The sequence below is a fragment of the Homarus americanus genome, unplaced genomic scaffold (genome assembly GCF_018991925.1).
Source record: "Homarus americanus isolate GMGI-L3 unplaced genomic scaffold, GMGI_Hamer_2.0 scaffold33619, whole genome shotgun sequence".
NCBI classification, from domain to species: Eukaryota; Metazoa; Arthropoda; class Malacostraca; order Decapoda; family Nephropidae; genus Homarus; species Homarus americanus.
The window spans coordinates 142,743-148,742 of NW_024735968.1; positions in this window are offsets into that span (position 1 = coordinate 142,743).

Consider the following 6,000-nt stretch of genomic DNA (forward strand, 5'->3'; position numbering starts at 1 on the left):
TACACCCGTTTTCATTATTATCTTTACCCTATAAAGTCTAATTAAAGTTTGCAAATTGTTAAGGATGCTCGAAGATGGTAAGCGAACCAAGTTTGATATTTAAACACTCGTGTCCAAGCTATGGGTGATGAGGCGTCTTGTGGATGATTGACTGTTGCAGGAGGTGCGTGTAGTGTTTAACAGGTAGTTACGGCCGGGCAACTCGTAACACTAGCCCCATATCGCCTGTCACGGTTCACTTCACATTCTCCATAAGTCAGCAAGTTTCTTTTGCACCATCGGAAGATTTTAGATAGATTATGCCTCATATACATTATCCAGTAGCCGCTGTGTTATTGCAGTCTAAAAACCGTATAGGCGCTCACGACTTAGATAGCATGTGCTGTACACTATGTAAAAACCTGGGTCTATGTTCTAGAAAATTACGTGCGTAATATTCGTCCCAGCTAGTGATATTATCCGACCCAGCTGTGGTATTATCCGACCCGGCTAGTGATATCCGACCCAACTAGTGGTATTACCCGACCCAGCTGATGGTTTTATCAGGCACAATTACTGATAATATCCGGCCCAGCGAAGTAACATTAAAGTATCTGCGCAATTTCATCGTCATTCAGATCACAAAGTTAGTACAGAGAAGTTGAACCAATTTTTCACGACACCATATAAGGGAGATGCATATAAAGCCATACAGTAATCTCTAATGAGCACACGAACTCTATACCCAAATCCTCTTGTATCCAAAATAACGTTAATTACATTTATATTTCCCTGTGAACAGTAACCTGTATTTTAGACAACGTGCTTGTGACTAAGCTAATATTTTGGTGACTGGTTAAATAGGCTCCTAAATCCTAAAAGGCTCCATCCTAACTACTGGGATTGAATCTCACTATTACTGGTCCCCCTAATGGGTAAATCGATTCAAATGGGGCCCCAATCTAAACCCTTTGTGTAGGGGCAGCAGGAGGGTGGGGGGGTTCAGCTAAAATAAATTATTAAAAGTGGCGTCCCCCTAGTGAAGGGGTCAAGGTGTATCAGTACTTGAGATCATGTTTAGCGCTCGTCTTTATATATTTTATCTCTGTGCTCACTGACACGATGTACTCAGTAAAAGTTAATACAGTATGGGTGTCTTGATAGTAGTGATATTTTGATAAATTTATGTACGGCTTTACCCTATAATGAGGGAAAATACCGGAGTATTGTATTAAGGTGTTGGTAAGGGCGGGCATCTGTCCATAATCTCACCGAATTTCTACAAGATGAGTCAAGGAGGGAAGCTTATCAATTTTGGGCTCGGTGGAGGTCAGAATCTCACCTTGGTAGGGCTCGGTAACTCTTTTCTCTTCTGGTCTCGAATATATTTTCTGCTCTAAAGAATTCAACGAAACTTAATAGTACAATCTGTTGTTTAAATCTCCGGGTAAAGCCTTGCGATATCTGGCCTGTCACGGATTTAATACTTTATCTGTGATTCTGTTATTCATAAAGAAATACTAAATTTAATTATTTGGGTTAATTCTGTTTAATTGTTTGATTTAAATCTATCAATAAAAAATAAACAAATGGTATGTTGAGATGAGTAGTACATTTTCAGATAAATTAGTTTAGAATTTACAGTCGATGGTCGTCAAATTTCCAGTGTTTTACAGGGTAGGAGATACTGTTCAAACTTCAAACACCGACGGAAATAACACGATTAAGTTAACGATTATTTAAGCTATCAGTCAGAAATGTTGGGCGATGATGCTCGCTCGGCCGTTTCCTCTATCCCCGTTATGGACGTGGTAGATTAGGCTTGGCTTAAGTTGTGTGGTAGGCTTGGCTTGTGTGGTAGTTGTGGGCGTGGTAGACTTGGCTATGGGCTTGTGTGGTAGTAGTGATAGTGTGTTTACAGGTTGTCTTGCGGTGGTTAAGACCCTGTTAACATTGCACTCCGTTACCCTTTTTTATTTCACTTTAAACAAGTTTGAATAAAAGTGTAAACAGTTGTCTGTACAGAGGAACGAATATATACAGTACAGTATATAATTTTTTATGACATTGGCGGCAAGTTGAGGAAGTTTGTCAATCTTTCCTAACTTATTTCTTCTTTCGTACATCAGACGTGTGTGTGTGTGTTCGTTTTTCGTTCCTGTATTGGAAAACATTTGCCGCTAACTTGGGACAGTGTATTCAGAGTAACGCCGGACTTCGGGATATTGCGTGTGTGGTCTGCCAGCTGCTCCTCAAAATTATTTTACACTTTCGACATTTTTCAGTTTATTTGTATATTATATATATTATATTTACACATTTATTTTTATTTATTCGTGCCTTTTTTTACGTGTATTTATCCTCATATTCTTTTATTTTTCGGCATGGATACAGGACCAATGTAGCCTCGTTTTCCTCTGGTATTAACGAGAAGGTATATGCGTTTAACAGCTCCAGAGTAGACTCATTCAACTAAGCAAATCCCAACCTCATCCTCGTGGATCTAATTCACTCTTGCGTATGTGTAAATGGCCTGAGCTGAGTTTGATTCATGGCTGCTTCCTGTCACCAGTAACTGAACAGATGTGTTCTTATGGGGCGTGATATAGCAAACATCACACAACATTCATATCCTATTAATTCCTGTAGTTTGATTGAGTGATTTGAATATTGTACATCTGATGTCTTAAGAGTTTGAGTCGATTTTGTAGCCCTATGCACAAAAATGTAGGTAAATATATTCATGTAGATGTAACTACCTGTGTACTCAAGAGGTTATACAAATATATTTTATACGCGGAGGAGGCCAGCCACCTAGATAAACTTAAAAATTGTCTCCGTTGGAAATGAAACATCTGCCTCGAAGAGAAAAGCAGAGTGCGAACACTGAGAAAAACTAAACATTAATAAATATTAAACCACATAACCTAAATATTTCGTTGATGCAAAAAGCATAATGATGAAACTTTTCCAACACAAGGTGTCTTTCTATAGGCTGATCGGCGGATGTAGTCCGCACGAAATGTTTAGGCATATAAGATGGAAGGTGTAATGAATGGAAATAAAATTAAAACGTACTAATTTGTATAATGTAGAAGTCTAATTTTCATTCATATACTTCCCATGGAACTTATTTTTACTTATATACGAAAGACAGCATTTATAGAGGCCGCGTGATGACGTGAGTTTAAACGCGCGAGAAGTGGTTCACAATAAGTTACTGGTTATCGCTGTATTTGTAATCTTTTGTTGAGGTAATAGACACCCACAGTATATGTCAGTGTGTTTAAAGTAACGGTGATTTTTATGTTATCTGGGCAAAAGTGTAGAAAATTATAAAATACTTACTGCGCTGCCATTAGAGTTCGTATGCAAGGTATAAAGACTACTTACCTTGTCAGCATGTAGCCTACCCCAGTACCCCGTTGCTACGTCTCCTTACGGTCGGGTAAGTACTACTGTAAATGCTCCATGACGTTAATAACTGTAAAATTCAATTATTGTAATTTTCATATTAACATTACCGCATCGTAATAAAGGTCAAATTTATTGTGTCAGTTGTAGTAATGTTAAAGATAGGTTTACAAGAATAACCAGGAAGTGACCGTAATCCATGTCAAAGCGAGACTGTCAAAAAGTTCTCGCAGTCAATCAGGCAGTCAGAAATGGTGTTCATAGATTAACTGACGCAACTAAAAAATAAACGATATCAGATCAAGCGTTTTGAGCAGAGGCCATGTGTATCCCAAACGTAAATATTACCTGTATCTCAAACTAATAAGTCATAATACTGTTTAAAGTGATTTGGGGGAGCAGACAGTAAGTTAAATGGTTCAACTGCCAGGATTTTTTTTTTTTGGGGGGGGGGGCACTCCCTTACATCCTTGTGTAAGGTGAAGCGCAGAAGCGTTTACAGTGCCCAACAGGGAAGCATACTAAGTCCATGCTTGCCTTTATATCTCATGAGTTAAGGGCGTAGAAGCCTGAAGAGTCAATTTTTTTTTTTTTTTATGTCAAGTTATTGGAAGCTCCAACAACTTGTCCCTGAATACGAATTCGCAACTTTCGATTTACACCAGGTACCTACTTTACTGCTAGGTGAACAGGGACTAATGGGGGCTAGGAAGTATGTCCAAACAACTTCCACCGGCCCAGGAATCGAACCCGTGACATCTCGCTTGCGAAGGCAAGAGCGGTACCACTCTACCACCAGCACCCCCAACTGCCAGGATTGTGTAGCGTTGTTCTCCTCACTTACATTTTTTACAGCACTTAAAAAGAATAAAATTGTCTCCAGAATAAAGATACAATAAATGGATAGTTGTTCCACCCAGTACAGCACACGGACGGAGGCTTTAGAGCGTGAAGCAGTTTACATACAGCGTAAAAAAAATGGTGTCGGTTACTGTGGGCTTCCTGTATTGTTTATGTACATACTGTATATTATCCGTTACGAGACACCAAGGACACCGGACTTTTAAATAAAACCGGTGGTATATTTGTGAAACATGTACAGTATTGATATCACATAACCCCCCTATCACAGTTCATATAAAAATGAGTCAGACAGCTGGAAAATCTAATTACGTTGTCCGCGAATCAATATGAAGAAGCCTAGAAAATTTAATTGCTCTTCAGTTATTTTTGTTAATAGTTATCTTGGTGACACTTGTGTAGGACGGATTAACAGATTCAGGTCAGTATACCCGCTGCCTTGCGCTCTGGGAATATAAAAATAAATTCTGTTTCATGTATTAAATGCTGAAGTTTGTATTACTAGACAATAAGCGTCGAGGTTTTGTTAGTAAAGTCTGTACAGATATTATTTTAAGTACGAAGTTTAGAAAGTATAAATCGAGTAGCCTGATAGACACCATGCGCTCCAAAGTTTGATTTATGAGTCAACATCAAAAAGTATGATAACGTTTAACATACAAGACCAAGCGGTGAAGTTATGTGTTGACGTTATGCCGTGAAAATATATTTGATATTTTACGCCATGTGAGCCGGGTTCTACGACCCTTGCATTAGTTAATAGTTGAAAAGTGTGAGAGAAAAAAGTTGTGTATCAGTAACCCCATCATTATGTATAAGAAAAGTTGGCGAGAAACAGGAGAAAGTTTGGTGGAAGAGCTGAAAATCATCATAATATGTTGTGTTATGTTACAGTCCCTTCCCGGGGGCCCAGTTAACTCCAGGGGTCCAGACGCTGGCCTCATGTGAAAACGAGCTCCCCCATCCCCGTTCGATGTCGTCCAACGCGTGCTTTCCCGTCCACTGTACGTCCCAAGTCCGACGGATTTTCGTGCTTGACATAAATATCAAGGCGTTTAAGGATGCATTTACTTTTCCTTGCCATAGTGCCTCGTCCGGCCTTCCCGTCCCCAGGTTCAGGCGCTGGGTCTCCCTCCCGTCCTCCTCATCAGACGGTCTAGCCCACACCCACCAGACAGGTTCCCCGGCGACGTACACAGACAGGAGTTGACTAATTACTGCTCCTGTCCCGAGAGGACCATTATGGACCCCTAACAGAGCAGGAAATGCGATTGTCTGATCACACTACTGAGTTGTTGGAAAAGTTGGCCGCCGCCGCCGCCGCTCTCAGGCAGATTCCGAGAAGTTTTCTTCAGATCGGTGACGTTTAGTGGATTTGTGGCCTCGTTTACCAAGTCTCGAGACAATTGGTGATTGCTGAAATCTCCGTTGCCGCTTCCGCCTGTGAATCCCGACGATTCTGAAGGCGAGTTGCAAGTTGATCTAAGACGAGGGTGTTTGAGCAGCTGTGGGTGATGAGATACGAAGGTGGCGGTTGTGGACGGGAAGATGGTGGAGTTGGATTGGAGTCGTGAGTGGATGAGAGGGATTGATGGTGGGTTGGAATAGGAGACGGATAGGAGGTAGTGGTGGTGATGATTGACGGGAGAAACAGATGGGTAGGAGCTTGTGATGGGTTGGAGTCGTACATGGATAGGTGGGACTGGTGGTGGATAGGAGGAACAGGCCTGCAGTCACGTACGTAGG